This window comes from Glycine max, chromosome 1 (genome assembly GCF_000004515.6).
Source record: "Glycine max cultivar Williams 82 chromosome 1, Glycine_max_v4.0, whole genome shotgun sequence".
NCBI classification, from domain to species: Eukaryota; Viridiplantae; Streptophyta; class Magnoliopsida; order Fabales; family Fabaceae; genus Glycine; species Glycine max.
In genome coordinates, this window is record NC_016088.4 from 55,354,373 (window position 1) to 55,374,188 (window position 19,816).

General features: G+C 28.8%; 1 pseudogene; it reads left to right on the forward strand.

Moving 5' to 3' along the window:
* Positions 1–28: 28 nt before the first annotated feature.
* Positions 29–7,882, forward strand: LOC112997717 (putative flavin-containing monooxygenase FMO GS-OX-like 11; annotated as a pseudogene).
* Positions 7,883–19,816: the final 11,934 nt, after the last annotated feature.

Here is a 19,816-nt window from a genome sequence, read left to right on the forward strand (position 1 = left end):
ACCGTGGGGCAGATCCCTCAGGGAACCGATGCACGTGCTGTTGGCACGCTTGGTTCCACCTGGTCAGTGTCAGGTTCTAACGTGGCACGAGTCTTGTTCATTTATGTTTTTTTCGTACGGTTGAGATCTTCTCGCTTGTCCAATAGTCGACAACTCCAACAGGCTTGTTTGGTCCAATGACCATTTTACCCTTACTTCTATTCTCCATTTCTTCTGGATACACTTAAAAAAACTCCTTGGTGAAAAATGTGTTTTTTTTCATCTCTCAATATATTATGTTAGTTTTAGTTACTAAAAAAATGTAATGAGTTTTTAATCCTACTTTTATAAAAAAAATCTGATTTTAATCCAAATTAAAAACACATGTGATTTAATTTTAGTAAAAGACTAAAATCACATCACTTTTTTATAAATATATTAAATTTTTATAAAGATTAAAACTAACATTTCAAAATTTTTGGAGGATAAAAAATATAGTTTTTTTAATTTTTTTTTATACTCAAACCTTTTTTAGTTGTTCTAGAATTGAAGAAAGGTACGAGTCAACTCGTGTATCATGTTTTTAATGTCTTCATCTATTTTATTCATCCTTATGTATTGCTGATCTCAGATATTTAAATTTAAAAATCTATGGTATGATGTCGTCTCCTATTTTTACTTATAAGTCATATTCCTATTATCTTTTGCTAAAATTACAATACATATACTCACTGTTAACTTGGCTTATGTTTCATAGTCGATCCCAAGCTCAAGTTAAGAAGGAATTAAGTTGTGTTAGGCCATCAACAATCAATGTAAAATTCATTGTTAAACTCAGCATGGACTTGTTCAAGTAATTAAGGCTAAATAATCAATTTAATCTCTACAAGTGAAAAATGTCAATTTAGTCAGTATAAAAAATAAAAACATATCCTTTAAAGTGAAAATGTGTATCTATTTTTTTATTATTATTTTATTTTTACTTTTTGAAAACTTGTAATGCACAACATGACTTTTTTTTAATTTAGTGTTTAAACTTAACTATTTTACTTATTTTTATCTCTAAAAACATATTTAAATTATTAATTAAATCTACATTACATGTAAATTATTATTATAATTATTATCATCTTTTCCTTGTCTTCTATTTCTTATCTTTTATGTTTTTTACCTTCCTCTCACCCATTTTGTTATTCATCTTTACTTTTACTTTTACTATTCACATATCAAGTTCATTTAAAATTTTAAAAATACTTAGACTCAAATGCAAGGCATAAGATATGCTTTTAAACCTCGAAAGAGCATAAAAATAAGCTTAAAAACTAGATTTCTACATAAGTTAGTACCATATAAGTTAACAACTTCATTTGGATATAATATGTAGTTTGGAAACTTGTAGAATCCTGTTAGGATATCTTAGATTAAACCACTAACTGTTATATAAATATAATCACTCATAAATTAATTTCACATTTATATAATTAAATACATAGGAAGCAAATTTTTGAGTGGTAGAATATTACATACACACCATGCAAGTGTAGGATCCGTTATAGGATTTCCAAATTTTAAATTTATTTGAACAAAATGTAGTCATCCTATAAACACAATAAATAATACCATCCCATTGACCTTCGTATCTATGTTTGGTCAAAAGAATCAAAGTAATGGCAATGTACAAGAGCAGCCGAAGTTCGACATTAGGCCTTGGTGGCTTGGACTTAACGCACGTCTTCTTCAAGTCTATAATCATGAATGTTGTTCCTTTTTCTCCCACAAAATAGCATAACAAGATCTTCAATTCTATTCATGTAGTCCCTAAACCACCATGCTGGCATACTTTCACATAGTTGATTTCAACAACAGTGTTTTAAGAGATTTAACGTCATGTTTGACAACATTCAGAGGATGCATATATAGGAGTAGAGGCCGAGGGTGGAAAGGATAAGTTAAGCTTGAAGGATAGTTTCTATTAATTATCCAAATCTAATTTGGAGGTGAAAATGAAATATATGTTGTCTGATATGAGGTCGATGTTGTTCACATACACTGAAGGAAACAGAAATTTAATAGGGCCGGGAGCGAAAAAGAAGGTCTCAAAGAACAAGGATGAGTGAAAAAATTGCGGAACTTCATCTGCCTTGAAAGTTTTTCTTCTTCTACCATAATTAATGGATTTCAATGTTAACGAGGCCCCAACTGTAATTCCATGTTTGCCTGCATAAATTTCCACGAACATACATGAATATAGAAAGATTGTGAGAGGATATGGGCCCACCACGAAAGCAATGCATTTCTGGTGGTTGAGAAAATATTAACATAGCGAATGATGGTGCAAAAGCACAACTTTACTTTACATCTACTACTTCTCATCTCCCACTCGTGGCTAACTATGCAATATTCATCTCAGCCCATCATCATAAGAGTCGAAGCACACTAGAAAAATAATATCAAATTTTCAAAGGACGCTAATGATGCTACGCTGAATATAATGATAAGAATATCTTCAAAAATATTCAATGCAGGATTTGAGTTCTAGATTCCTAAACAATTTAAAGGAGCATCCAATGTAGTATATATGAATATGATGGAAAGTTTGCTTGTGAGAAAGAGAAACCCCACGGTTGGGATAGTGCACATTTTCTTTTCCCAAATTTTTTATTTCGGTCTATTTATAAAAAGACGAAATCATGCATTTCTTTCATTCATCGCTATTGTACGTGTTCTCTGCTCTTTCAATTAGTCAGAACGTGCTGAGAAAATATTTGATCGAGTGAACAAACGAATTGTAGAGTAGTAAAAATCGAAGGCATTTCTTCTTGGATTTCATAACATTCAACTTTCTGATTATCTCGTCTTCGTTTAAAGAGGAAAGTTATACATAGACTAACAGTGACATCTTCTTAATGTATGTTTGAGTTACCATTGAAAAATAATTATTTTGATAAAAGAATATAAATATAATTAAGAGTTTAATGATCATGCACCGTAAAATATTTTTATACTATCATTTAATTATAATTTATCATTAATATAATTTTAAAAATAATTATTATAAAAATTAATAAATTTATTATATATAATGGGTTACGATTAGATGACAGTGTAGTTTATTTTAAAGTGTATAACTTTTTTTATAATTAAATGTATCAATAACTTTTATGTTCAAGATATATTTGGTGTAAAGTGTTTTTACAGTAATCTATTCATTTGAATAATCTAAAAAATCAAATTTTTTATAAAAAATTTACATAAAATGACACAAAGTTGTTTGTAATAATTAATTTTATATTTAACTTTGATAGTGAAAGTTAATTAAAAATAAGAAATTATTTTTAATTATAATTTTCAAAATTTGATTTATCATTAAAAAAAAATTCTTTGCTCAAGTTATAACCTTGAATTATAATATAAATTACGTACTAAGCACATTTGAACAATAATTTTTAAGAGACATTTAAACAATAATTAATAATAACAAATATTTTATCAATCATGGGATTGAAATGGTGATCAAAAGAACACTAGTTTAATTAATAAAATTCATACCGACAGATATAGTGGAAGGTCACTTAACAGTAGGTTCAATTCAAAGTCAAAAATATAACTCGCTAGAAAACTAATATTAAAAGTAATGTTCAAGAATGATAATTGTTTGTAAGAAAAAAACAAAAGAAATAAGGCTAAAAATTCTTCTAACTACTGATCTCAATTTTCCAGAATAGTAAAAGATATGTGAAAGCTTAAATATATTATTATTATCAGACATGAGCTACTATCATACAATATAAAATAACGCACATCGATTTAATTTATACAACTTGACCATGTTAGTGATTTCCTCTTAAATTAAGAGTCCTGGATATCTCAAAGGTGGTGTGAGCCCAACTTGTCCTTCATCTTTTGATGAGAAAAAGGTTGTTCCTGTATTCCGTGGATATTATGTAATGTATGTACTGTTTCATTTGTCATCCAATTTTGTTGGTATGGAGCATGAGCCTCTAAGAAATTAAAGGGAGTGGAAGATACTAGGAAGTAAGAAAAATGCTTCGGAATGCTTCAAGCCTTCGAAAAAGTTAGTGCATGGATGAAATTATAGACCAGAGTGTCACGTTAGGTCTTACCCTATTGATACATTTCAACTTATTATTAACATAAGTTTTAAAATCATGTGGACGTTTGACTACATATTAGTATTGTTTTTGGAACATAATCATTTTAAAAATCTCTAAACAGTTATTATTCTCTTAAAAAAATAAATTAATCCAAACACATTATTATTTGCTAAATTATTCTTGAAGATATTTTACTTGCGTTTAGACGGATCATTACGCAATAGGTGTGGAAAAGTCAGTTTTCTATACAGGCTGATATCCCATATCAATTCCCTAAGTTCAAATTCAGTATATGAAAGGCTTTGTAGTTCACCTACTACAAAAGGGTATTACATTTACACTTTGTTTGAAGGTGAAAAGGAATAAAAACCAAAGAAAATATAGTAGCAATAATAGTAGGGGGAAAAAAGTGAACATAATATTATTTTTTTGGGTATACAGTGATCACAATAGGATTTAAATTTAACATTTTGTGTACATTATTTAAATTCTCGTCGCCATGAGACCAACCTTAGTAGGTTGAAGAGAAAATAACTATATATCTCACTATATTGTTAAGTATTAAGAAAAACAAAATAATAATTAAAAAGTTAGGTTCTCTACTTATTTAAATTGAGAAAAAACAAATAATAAATAATATAATTGCTTTAAGTAACATTTTAATTATTATAATATAATAATATAAAATCGAAGAAGGCCATATTTTTGTCATTACATGATTAATTCTCCCTTTTCCTCCGCACTCCTAGAAGAAAAAACATGCAAGTCCCACATGTAAGAATTTTACTCTTTCTGTTCTAAAAAGTATTATTTAAATATTATGCCTGTATAAGAGTTTGTGTTTAGCACACTGTTTTTACTTCCGCATGTTATTTTTTTTCCTGTGTCACTATTATGGGAGATATAAATTAATCATTAATATTTATTGATAATAAAAATTAGTATTACTAATATTTCAAACAAAGGAGTAGGTACCATTATGAAATTTATTTTCCTTAAAATAAAGTCAAATGAAATATAATTTTACAAATGTTATTAAAAAACAAGAATTTAAAAAAATAAAGCTTCTAGAGAAGTTAAGTAAAAAAAATTTATTTGTAAAAAAAAGTTAAAATAAACCTGAATAAAATGTGACCTCAAAAATATATAAATAAGCCGCTTAAAGAGAGCTTAGTGAAAATTATTTTATAGTCTTTCACCACCATGTATTATATATTATAGTTTTTATCATATTAATATTTTAAAATATTTATTAACTTTATCAATCATTAAATTTTATTAAAAAAATTTAATTAATCACTTTTATTAAGATTGGTTTGTAATTATTTTTTTATCCTTTAAGTTAAATCTGAAAGAAAATCGAATTTAGTTTCAGATGAAGATCAACCACATATTGGTGATTAATCTCAATATAACAATAACATGTAACTAGAATCTTAAAATAAAAATTAATCTCCGGCGAGAAGGGCATGGCGTGGTGGTTTTCGAGCAAGTGGGTGGCACCTGGGTGTACACTCCGGAGTTGGATTCGGAACCGCAAGGTTTGGACCCGAAGCGGAGCATAGTCCACTCGAGCCTCTACGCGTCGCTCCGAACCAATCTGCCTCGGGAGTGCATGGGTTTCCGAGATTACCCCTTCGCGAAGAGGGAGGGGAAAGGGAGAGATTCTCGAAGGTTCCCGAGCCACAGAGAGGTGTTGATATACTTTGCAGGATTTCGCTGCTGAATTTGAAATCGGTGAACTGGTGAGGTTTGGAACAGGTTGTGTTTGCTGTTCGTTCATCAAAATTCAGAAAGATTTAGATCAAGTATATAGGAACAAAAAAAAAAAGGATATAGACTTTTTTTTGTTCATATTTTTAAACATTGATTCTTTTGCTTACTTGAACAGGGGAACAATTCAACAATGTCTGAGCATCACCAAGGCGTAATACGTCATTGTACATGCGTCTTCGTATCTAACACAGGAAAAAGAATCGTCTAAATGGTGGGTTAAAAAATCATTCCATTTTCCTTTTTAGCAGAAAAAATTTCGGGCAACCTGCAAAAGGACGTGAGAGCGGTGAAAGGGCAAACAGTGGAGGCAAATGCTTGTGCAGCAATCTAAGCATAAAATGTTCTTCTTTACAGAGTCATGAATCAAACAGCGAGTGAAAAACTTCTCTTCCTTAAGAATGAGAAGCCAATTAGGAACTGAGTTGAACCCAACCTGAGCATATCAAACAAACACTATAACCTTTTAAATAACTGAAAAATAATACTACTGGTAATAAAGACAAGAAAATACACAAGAAGAAAAAAAGGCTTTACCATGTTAGAAAAATGTTAAGGGTGAAGCTAGGTTGGTAGTTATTCTTTTGTACTGAAGTGAAGGATAATGAAATAACATGAGGAACTTTCCGCAATTTTAGACCATAGTGCAGTTCCGTGTTGAATGTAATTCCATTGCATGCAGCTCCATCTACTGCGGCCTTCGCTGGACTTTGTGACCCAACGCCTCCCATTCACTCCAACACCATCAGTCAACACTTTGTTTTAGTAAAAAGTGAGACCGGATAATTGTTCTAATATATGGGTGGTTATTTTCAGAATTATCTCAACGGACTCTTTTTACAAATATCTCCATATTATTTCTTGGATTTATTGGCTATTGAATACTCAAATAATTTGTGAAAACTTTTGCTTAACATTGACTGATTTTTAAAAAAATTAAGTAAATTTTTTTTACAGAAAATTTTAAATAAAATCTTGTATTTTTATATTTTATTTTTTCTATTTTATATATTTGCACCCATTTATTTCAGTTCTTATAATTTGCTCCCACTTAGGTCTATCACTTTATTCTGATACGCGTGCTATCTGAATGCTATCACAAAATTTCATTTGATTATTGTTTTTCTTATATTCTGTTCACATATGATTATTATTGATGATGAGGCACGTGTAGTTACCATAAGACTTTTTTGAACAAGTACAAATTTAGACCACGTAACACGTCACTTTTTTTTACTGAACTTTGTTCCCCATAAGAAGGATATTATTACAAAATAATCTATGAGCATTGGAATATAACTTGTACCTTTTGTATGTGCAGCGTTATGAGCGACAGGAAGAAGAAAGAGATATCCTTGAGATAAGGTTCTTCCTTGTTAAATTAAGCTTTCTCAAAATATTTCTCTGCGTTTTGTTTATGCTGGCATATCTTTATATACAATGGGTTACATTGTTACAGTACATAACTAACTTTTAGAGTGTTATTATAATTCACTAACAGTTTGTAACTAATTAACAGTCGTGCTAACTAACTAATGGCCATATGCATGCAATTTTACGTGAGATGTCTTCCTTGTTCTCTCTGCTGGTGGTGGTGCTATCATGCAGCCAATTTGAGATATTGCGGAAAGATTTAATCCTTTGTTCGGGAAGGATTGTGGTATTCTATTTTTATATGTGGATTCTTATATTCAGGTATTTTTTTTCATCTAATGTTCTTTATTTTTTTGTTGTACTTTTTATCATGGATATTTTTAATTTAAAATTGAATAATTTTTGTCAGGTGAACTTCATTTTTCAACTAATGGGTATGGAAAATTGGAGATTGCATGTGGATCAGAGTCCATCAATGGCAGATAAGAGGGTACAAATAGAATTTCATTCAAGGAAAAGTAAAGAAAAAAAGGAGTGAACTTTTGACTTTTTTGGAGTTTGAATCTAAACCTATAAATCCACAGGTCACAAATGTTGCTGGAGAGAGATGGAGGGGATCCGGTTCCCAGATTTTCCTGTGAGAGAGGACCAACTTCAACTTGCCTCTCTGTCCAAATTAAAACTATGAACTAAGCTCTCATCATCATCATCGACACAAGAGGGCATAAATCTTGTACTGATCGAGCTTGTTCAATCATGCATCATAAACATACTTCTAAGGAATTGCTTTCGAGACACCATTCGGATATTTAATTTATTTATGTTGGGTACAGCTGAATACAAATCTTTCAGAATAATGGGTTTGGTAATGGTGCATATGGATAGAAGGACGCATTCACGCATACTTTATTATGCTTTTGGCACCCCATCTTACGTTAATGCTAGCTACTGCATGCGTTGGTTATGTTTTGACTTTTGAGACACCTATCCACCTTTCGTATTAATTTAAAGAACCCTGCAGCTCTGTGGTGAATGATGGCCTCCGGCCAAATTATGAATTGAACTATATATATATAAGGTGGATTAAGTCTGGAGTAAGTTGGATACAAATAATTTCGTCAATTGGTCCAACAATATCCCACACGTGACCAACTTCAAAGTTTCAAATAATACATGTTCATTTCTAACCATAGTATATATGGCGGTAAATATTAAGTTTAATTATTTAATTTAACAAGGATAATTTATATATTTTTAGCATAACAAATATTCTTTTAATTAAAACTTTTCATTTTGAGGTTCCGGGACATGCGTCCATGACGCACATTTTTTCATTAACATAACAAATATTGTAAGGTCTGTTTTTAATTAACATACCAAATTTTATTATTGTTTTATAAATTAAAAAACTTAACTACATATCACATGAACTTTCATCGGAACTATAAACATAATAATTTCTCCTATATACTATCAAAGGTTTTAAAAATTTCGGCCCCACTGCTCCACCAAGCCATACATCTCCATCATGTACCTACAAACTTGCAATTCTGATGCAAATTAATGATGGCTGGAGTATGAGATCGCAGCGTGTCAACTCAAATTTTTTTCATACAATATTGAAATTCAGTAACCTTTACCTCCCTACTTTTTTTTAAAATCTTTTATGGCTTGAAAAAAATGGAGTTAAAATTTAGAATTATAATGATGAAACCTGCTAGAAATAAGAAATTATGTTTAGGATGCAAAAGATATATATATATATATATATATATATTAGTTTCTTTAAAATCATAAGAGACGTGGACCTAAACATGTACACTACAAGACTTCACATAATCTGAGTAACGCATCCAACTTTTGGCTCAAGCATGTGTTTTGAATAAATAAATAAAAAGAAATTATGCATAATATTTACTCAAATGAATTTTTAAGATTACAAAAACGTTATTAGTGACTTTCATGTATCTAAGTATGGCAGTAAAAAAAAATTATTTAAGAAATAATATGACATGATTCACAAATATATAATTTTTTTTTGTTATATATTTTAAGCATATACTCAAGGGTAGGGTTTGATCTTCAAATAAGTATTTATGGAAAACTTTTGTTTGGAGAAATCAACCTCTAAATGAATCTTAATAACTTAAGGAATTAGTCCTTAATACCTCCTAGTAGCTAGAGATACCCTAGATTTACCAAAAAATAATTCTTTTAAATACCTCGTAAAGTTAATAAATTCTTAACTCCCTGTAATTTTGGCCCTGCTACCTCAATTGGGGTTGGTTTGAGTTTATATATTTTACTCTAATTATATAAAATTTTAATGGAAACATACTAATAATTAAATGTTTTTTATAATTGAAAATCATGGTTTATATTCTATAATTGGAAACTATTAATCTTTATAATAACTACTTTAAATTCATATTTAAAACACTTTTTAATTGATTGATAATGTCAAAAAATTTATACTAGTAAACATATTCACATTAAACTATTTTATAGTTTAATATATGTTGGGCAGAAGTTACTAATTCCATACTTGATTAATATTATTTGCTGTGTAATGGTAGATTTTGACCAAATATTTTGAAGGTTACTACTAGTATTCAAAATAATTAAATGATACACTCAAAATTATTTATATAAAAAAAAAAAAACAGAATTGGATTTTCATGATATTAAAATGTAATTTTATTTTCAGAGAAAAAAATTATCTTCAATCAATTGTTTAAAAGATATACAAGTTTTAAACAAAAATAACATATCTTACTCAAATTTGTTAAGGTCACATACATGGATCATGGTTTAGATATACTTGTAACCCTCAAAAAACTTGACACCATGAGTTTTGTGCCTTAGAATATCTCTAATCTCCTACGATACCGACTGATCAAGTTTATATATATTACGAACATAAATTCAGTGTCTGGGCAGCCAGGCATAATCCAACTCTAGCTTGAGTAGTGTCCCATGCTGGAAAGTATCACTTCTGAACAGAAACACACGTATAGAATTTAAATAAACAAAATACGACAAGATATTTGCACGTAAATTTGCTGTGATTAGTTTGCTCGGCGGCAAAGGAAGAAGTTTGAAGACCAACCGGTTATTCATTGTAACAAACATTATGCTGTGAGAATATATATAATTATAATCACATCATACAACATTGTTGCCAATCAACCGACTCATCTAGCAACCGATGGAAGCATAGGCATGTGGAATCTGCAATACTTCACGGTGCTGCATGTGAAACATACTAAACTAACTTAGATAAGAAGGACATATTATCCTAATTAGCCGGTAGAGATATGTTTTTAGAAAACACAAATATCTTGTATAAGAGAATTTCAGCAGGATAAAAGTATTATATGTAATAAAATTATTCTTTTAAATATTTAATATAGTTGTAAATTTAAACTTAAATTTGAAATCATTAAACTTGAATAATCTCATATTAATTAATTTACACAATCGGATAAATATAAGGTGTTAATTATGATTTTAAAAGAATACATAATAGTTTTTAAGTTTTCCTAAAATTATGTGGTAAAAAAAGTTTTTTCTTCAAATACTTTTTGTAGTGTAATGGATCTACATGACCACTGCACATATGATGTCTTAATGGACTTATGATAGTTATCAACTTACTTATTTTAAAATTTTCTGTTCTAATAATTAATGAGTTAATATTATAAAATATTTATATTAACTATTTATCATTAATAAATTTTATTTTATATGATCAAATTAAGTGAGTCTGTTAGACAACTAAATCAGTTGATATAGACTTAAATGAACAATGTCAATGTTGACCTATTAGGAGATAATGAAAATCCTATTAAGTTAACACGTTATAGAAAGGTTATGATTCCCAACATACCACGTCGTCACATATAATTTTTCTTTTTCTCATCTAAAGAGTTACAAAAGTCCTACTAATGAATAAATTCAGTTGAGGAATAATCATAAAACCCACCGGTTACACTGTTAGTCGATTATTCATTGTCTCTACAACATTGCGTAACAAATTCTAATGAGAGGGCATAGATAAAAAATCACCTACGGATTCAGCTATTTCTCTATTCTTAATAATCAAACATGTTGTAGATTCTAAGACCTTCGGTAATTATTTTAGGTTATGACTTATTTGTTTCTTTTATCTTTCACATAAAAAATAAAGATTATCTAAGTATTAAAGAAAAATTCCAACAAATAATATCAGAACCGGTCCTCATTGTTTGATTATTAAGATAAAATTTGACGTTTCGATCGTATTTCCATAACCATAAATACTATATGAATTCATTGATAGTTAAGATATTTATTTATGAATTGTTTGACTAATTTGAATTCAGTCCCCTTTTGCTGCAATAACTATTTTATTATTGCGTTCGGATTTTATTTTATTTGTTCACTAGTATTGCCTTTGGATTTTCTATGCGATAACAATCCTAATTGGCTTGAAAGGTTTTGCGTATTATCAATCATAATTCATAAATATTATATGGAATGTGGTTTTTGGCTTTTGATATTTTTTTTGTCTGGGTTGTATTTCCTTTTGGCATATAATATTGTTTTTATTTTGTGTGTGATATTAAGACTATACAAGATATATTGGTGATAGGTCTAAATATATTTCTCTGATATTCAATTTTTTATAATTATATTATTTTGTAAATCAACTTTCTTTACGGGATTAAGGAAATAAGATATTTTTTTTGAATTATATTATTGTCTTTTCATTTTATTTTCTTTTCTTTATTGTCCGTAAAGATTCTTTTAGGAATTAATACATGATTTATTAATATTAATTCCTTTATGAATTTGTGATAGTGTTATTTATGGATGTAATATTTATTTATTGTATTTTAAGTATAAATAAATGATAGGGTTAAATATAATTTAAATATATGATATTTAATTGTTATAATTAATGTTTTATATTTTTTTCTATTATGATTGGGTGTAAATTTAGCAATAATAGATCATTCTCATTTATTTGCATGTCTAGTAATTTTTAATTAAATTAATTGATACGATATATTGTCAAATTAATTCTAATTATGAAAATTGATTTGATTAAAATTAAATAGATTTTTGTATAAAATTATTTATGTGAATTGTGTTCGACCCAAAGGAATATACAATTTGACCAAAATATATTATACTTGTGATGATAAATATGTGACAATTATAAAGTATTTTCATGTGAATAATAGTCGGTCTAAGAAAAGGTTATTATTTGAGAGAATTTATTGTCAATATTTAATCATTGCGTTGAGAGTATCAATTATAAATTAATTTTTGTCCAAAGATTAGGAATTAATAATGTACTAGGTATCCTGTGATAGGCCTGTTTTGTAAATTGTTTACACGTCTTATTATATATTTTTTATATAACTTATTTGATTATATGTGAAAGTTGTGTAATTTTAAGACATCTTATTTATTATATTAAATTATCTTGTATTTTTTTGTTAAATTGATTGAAACAACATGTTGTCAAAGTAAATTTTGTTGCGCAAGTTGATTTGATTGAATTTGCATAGATGTTGTATGGAATTATTCGTGCGAATTGTGCTCGGCTCAAAGGAAGACACAATTTGGCAGAATAATTACATGTTTGTGATGGTAAACATGTGGTGATTATAAATAGTGTGATCTTCATGTGAATAATGAAATTTCCAAAAGACAATCATTATTTGACTGGAGTAATCATCATATAATTTTTTCATCTGAGCAATGAAGTGTTAAAAAACAACCTTTGTTTGACAGGACTTATCACCAATCTTTGATCAATGCATTGAGAGTACCACTTACCGTTAGTCTTTTTCAATCCAAAGATTGAGGATTAATGGTGCGCTAGGTATCTTGTTAGAGTCTTAAAATTTACCATAAATATTATTTGTGCATTGTTTGCTTATTGTTCTTTTCTTTAATTGTTGTTATTGCTACTACTATGATTTAAATTACTCATATCATTTGAATCTCAAAGCTGCATGTATAAAATTTAGAATTTGAAAGAAGTTAGTTGAGAGTTAAGGATATTAAATAGTTTTTTATTTTTTTTTCTAAAAAAGAAACAAGAGAACAAGATAAAGAATTTCTTTGTGGCTTTTTGTAAGATGAGACATATATAAAAAAATGTCTCCGTTACACTATTTAGTGTGTGAAGAATGGTAAAATTTTCATTTTTGTTTATTTTAAAGTTAATTTAGTTTTGTACCGAAGGACGCTAGTGGATAGATTTTGGTTCTACTACTCACATAAACATGTCTATACAATGCTACTTATGGAATCATCCGTCAAGTAATAATGAAAGATTCATTTATGTGGGTGATAACATAAAGTTGAAGTTGAAACTATATAAACTTTTATGTTGCTTTAAAAGACTCAATTTCATTTGAATTTAGTTGAGACATATATTGAGTTGTTTATTAAACCAAATTTTAATTCTAATGTGGACAAATTCAATTATTCTTGTTCAATTAGAAATAATAAAGTTTGTCGCTCTCATAATTCAAATGTTGTAAGTTGAGTTCTTTTATAGATATTGAGTATTCCTATTGCAAACAATTTTGAGTGTACAAAACTTAAAATTAAATGAGAATTTCGTCACTTTATAACATAAGCGCTTAAGTCATATATTTAATAGAGAATTTGGATGCTTATGTTATAGGAAATTTTGGATCATGTATATTGGTTGAACCTTATAGTCTACATTGAGTATATAAAGGGAAAATAAACAAACAAAATGAAATTCAGGTGCTGAAATAACTAAGGATGTCTTAGAACTAATACATACATATATTAGTGTTCTATTCCTTATGGATTCATGGAATAAGCAAATGTATTTTATTATTTTCATAGATGATTCCTCTTTATTTAAATTATGAGAAGTTTTGGCCTTTAGACATTTAATCTTTCAAAGCTGAAGTTGAACTTCAACTAAGAAAGAAAATTAAGGTTGTCAAATTTGACCATGAAGAATACTATGGTAGATATGACATAAGGTGCAACATTTGGAGCCCCCCATGTGTTTTCCTCAATAATTATAAAATTGTTGTACAACATATAATGTTAGGCAAACCTACCATGTACAAAGTTGCAGAATGATGAAACTGGACTTGTACAAATATGATAAGAAGTTTGATTCTTTTCTACCAAAGTCGCTTTGGAGAAAGACATTAAATAATACAATTTATATTTTTTTAGGATACCAATTAAAGTAGTCACTAATAACCCCTATAGGCGTAAGCCAGGAAAATCCCAACATTAGACATATGCACATTTGGAGATGTCCAGCCAAAGCAATGCCTTATAGGTTGCATGAAGGAAAACTAAACTTAAAGATAATTAGTTATAATTTTTTTGTTACATTTAAAGTTAACATCATGTTTGAGACGTGCAAGACTCCTTGAGGAAATTAAGTTTAGAGGGGAAGGAAACATAAGGATTTTTATCTTTAAAGAATAACATGTTATTGACAATAAATAAGTCTTTGTACTTACCATTGTTCAAGAAACAGATATGCTAATTAAATAATGATGTTACTCTTAACATTATTAAAAGAGAAAACAACACTTAGATTCTTTCTCAAGCACCACCTAAAGTTCAAACTCAATAACCTCAAGAAGCGTCATTAGGAAAATCCACTAGAAAAAGTAAAAATGTAATTTGATATAATTATTTTATATTTTTTTAAGAACATGAATATGACATTAGGTTGACTGAGAAGGTCTAATTGACTTTAGTCAAGTCATGTTGTGCTCTAACTCTTAAGTAAATTGACTCCATAAATGATGTAATAAAACCGATGGTTGAACATAACATTTGGGATATCGTCAAATTTCCTGAAAGTGTAAAACCCATAAGTTGTAGATAAATATTTATAGTCGAAACGGATTCAATGGATAATATTGAGATATATAAAGTTTGTCTTGTCGTCAAAAGTTTTACAAGAAGGAAGACATTGATCACAAAGGAACTTTCTTTTTTATTTCTTAGGACTATAATGACACTGTAAAACATTTTGATGATTGTTTTGCATAGATGGATGTAAAGATTACGTTTCTAAATGAAAACATTGATGAAACAATTTATACGGTGCAACTAGAAAATCTTGTTTAAGATTATCTAAAGTCTATGGTATGCAAACTAAAGAAATCTATTTATGCTTTTAGACAATTCTCTTGTCTATGGTAATACAAAATTCATCAAGATTACCTTTTATGATATTGAGGTAAATTTGATTGATGATTGCATATACTAAAAGTTCAGTGAGAGTAAATTTATTATTTTTGTATCATATGTTGATGACATCCTATTAACATCATACGATTTATTGTTGCAAGACAATTACATTGTAATTTATCATGTATGCTTAAGTTTATTTTTTATTGTCCTGAAATATATTTTTTTGTGGGAGTCCTAAGGTGATATATGAGTAATCTTGGTATGCAACACTAGAAAATAGTAAAACGCATAATGTGCTAATTGAAGAGAACAAGAAACTACATGTTTGGTACGAGACATCATATTAGAATTTATGACGGCTAAATTATTGTAACTGACTTGCCCGTTGTTGCCAACATTAAGAAGCCATCGGGTGTTTATTGGGACAATATTTTAGCGGTCTTATTAAGGATTCAATCAAGTAAAAGTTTGTTGACATAAAATATTTGATTGTTAAATAAAGAATTCAGAAAATACAGATTTGTATAGAACATATAAGAACTCATTCTATGCTAGTTGATCCACTTACTAAAGGTCTGACACTTAAAGTTTTTTCATGAGCGCACTGCTCATATGGATGTAATTCTTGATAGTACCTTAGTTTAGTGAGATTTTTGCTTATGTTCTATATCTTATGGTTTACAAACATTTTATTGTTTGGATTTTATGCAAAAATAAAGTTGAAGTTTATCATTTCATTCTGAGCTTGTTTTATTTGCAATATTTATGTTATGTTTAGATTGATTTTTATAAAGAATAAAGTTTAGAACAATTGAAAATAGGCACGACTGAGATTACATTGCATGCAATTTCCATGCTACTTATCCATATTGACCTATGTCATTGAGTTTATTGATGTGGTGGTCATTGGGGTCTAGTTACATTTGTTGTTAAGGTGGACCAGGTTGTTAAGGTGGAAGTCTAACGGATGTGCGCTTAAGGGTTTTGATATAATCGTTACAATATTAGCCCAAGTGGGAGATGTGATCAAATTAAGTGGGTCTGTTAGACAACTAAATCAGATGATATGAACTTAAACAAACATATGTTAGTGTTGACCCATTAGGGGATAATGTGAATCTTATTAGTTTAACACGCTATAAAAAGGTTAGGTTCCCAATATACTGAACTGTCACACATAATTTATCTTCTCCCCATCTAAAGAGTTACGAAGTCATATTGAAGAAAGAGGCTCCAGTTGATGAAGAACCATGAAGGCACCAGTTACGCTATTAGTCAGTTATCTGTTGTTTCTACAACATTCTGTAACGGATCCTAAGAAAAGCGCATAAATAAGAAATCATGTACGAATTTAGATATTTTACTATCCTTAATAATCAAACATGTTATAAATCCTAAGACCTTTGATAATTATTTTAGGTTAAAATCTGCTTGTTCCTTTTAGCTTTCACATAAAGAATAAAGATTACCTAATAACGCCTAAGGAAAAATTCCAACATATTATACTCTATAAGACAACACATAAGGTAAGAACAAGTAAGTATCATTCCTTTCATACCATATCACATAGATAAATATTATCTTTTACCATTTGAGTCTTGAGAATAGAATCGTAAACAGATCTAACGAGTGAAAAACTTGATAATAACACTTTTAATTTTAACAAGAAAAAATATTAAAATATTTTTAAGACAATCTAATTATTAAAAAAAATTGAGCATATGTAATTAAAAACACTTTCTCTCTTAATAAAAACACAAACTCACTCCCCCACAATCATGCTGCAGAATGACATAAGCGAGCGGTTTATTAGATATGTTGGTATCTGTTTGATTAGTTTTGTTTCATTGTCAATGATGAAACATTATTGGGGGGAGAGGTGGGTCTGAACCACATTACCAGCCTCACAAAACTGGCAAATAGAGAAAAAGAAAGTCTCGCACTGCATCTCCTATGAGAACAGCCAATGAGTGTATGCCAATTCATTTCTTTATATTCGGCGTAAAACAAACACAATATATTTGGTAAATACAAAAGCCACGGCAATCTGCCATGGCAAATGCATTATTGTATACAGTTGAAATGTGACTGCGAATAATGAGCAACAGGACCACCTCCATCTGACTCAGCAACAATTATATGTCAAAAACAATCATATGGAAGAAAACTCATTGCCGAGGTAGATGGTGAATGTTGGAGTTGGATTTGGAATCATGTGGAATAAAATATGTAATAATTAAGTATAGTTGACCATTGTTATGATTATTTAGCGAAAATAATAACAATGATTAATTACTAATAATGTATAGAAAGCTGACCTCATCTACCAAGCTCAATTTTCTGATAGTCGTGGCGGTGCTTCGTAGAAATAGAAATTCTGATTAAATCTAGTTCTCTCATATTGAGTATATTCCAATCAAATAATTAATTAATTGTTTGACTTAATACACGTAATTAACACACTATGTTTACACTTGGATTTCTTGTAATGTATGTATTTTAAACTTCTAGAGTTTTCATATGCCTCCGTGGCCTGTTAATGTCTCATGAGTCATCGCCAAATCAAAACACGGCTTCCTAATTACTACATCAATTCGTTGGACCATTCTATATATGTTGTTTCTGGCTTCTATTAATTAGTTTTACTGGTGAGGAGAACATAGGTTATGTGTGGACCATAATTAGGGACGGTTTATATTAGGTAGGTCTATTGCGCGCTCTTTTTTTCCATTGTTTGCAGGAGTATTACTTCTACACTTTTTAATATTATTGGTACACGTTACCATGATCAGGGAGGGATACATTATTTGGCTTTACTGTCCGTCTCTGATTTAACGTTCTTAACTTCACGTGGTTTAATTTAGTATATGGTGCTGGTGCATCATTTATAAATAATATTAGTAAATTGTCAATAATGTTAATCAGTTGCATCAAGTATATGTTTTTATGATAATTGTGTGAATTTATGTTTATTATAGAAAAAAAATACCGCCACAAGAAAATTATATATGGAAAAAAAGTAAAATTATATTTTTTTTATGTACAAATATATATTTCACTATTTTATAAGGGATATATAGTTGATTTATAAAAACAACTATAAATAAAAACTTATTTAGTAAATATTGTAAAGAAAATTGCACTCTTATTTATCAATTATAATTTTTATAAATTAACAATCTCCTTCTGCTTATTTAGTAAATTTACTAGTAAGTAGAATAAGTATTAGAAATATAGCGAGTTTAACTCCCTTCAAGAAACTAGTTCAAAAGAAGAATGATTGACTATTCTTAATAATCACATCCTTGTGTTTTTTACATCTTCATTTCTGAAAATTACCAAAATTATATGTGTTTTTAGTTCTAGGTAAATGGCATAAACCGTATTCGAATAAAAGGATGTAAACAAATTAATTAAAGGTGTAATTACATGTATATGTTTTTCTATGTAATTATTGGATGAATAACTGTAGCAGTAACTTCGTTTCCAAAAAAAAACAAATCTTTAGCAGTAACTTCGTTTCCAAAAAAAATAAATCTGTAGCAGTAACTTCTAATTAAATGTGTGAGTGTGGGGGGGGTGTGCTATTAAACCCAAATTCGATTAGTAGCTAGAAAATATATACGTGATTGATTACCCATTTGTAATCTAATAGAATAGCTTAATTAGTGGAAAAAAAATAATATGTGAAGAAGAAAATTCAATATAAATATTTGCATATATATTATTTTTAGATTATTATGATGACCAAAAAAAATATAGTGTTTTTTTATAAAATTATATATTTTTGTTTTAATAATTAACATGCATCACATTATTTTTTTTTACTTTGTTTCATATTTTAAAAATATAAAAAATAAAAATATATTACAAATATTTGAAAATAAAAGTTGTTCTAGACCTCAGTCTAGCTGGTTTTGCCCTGCCCATTTGGCTCAACATTCGCCACACAAGACGAATCATTATAAACAGGGTAATCCTCTTATTTACAAGGATAATCGACAAATACTTCACATGCCAATGTAAAGGCAAAAAATAATATAAATACTTCATATAATTAGCTCACATCTTAGCCTCTTACTTGTACGTTGAAGTTGTTACGGGTAACTTACCTCCCTTGCTTCCAACTTGTAGACCATATAAAGGACATAAGCCCTTTAGCATCCAACTTTTGGAGACTTTTATTGAAGAATCATCACCACACAATAAGATTATAAAATATGTGATCACTTTCATTTGGACAAGTCCAGAATAAAAATAATATGACATCTTTTTATAAATATCAATATATAAAATTTTAATGTTTTTCTCAAAATAACCCTCTCCTTAAAATTAAATTTTTAAGATTACTTAATCAACTAGTTACAAAG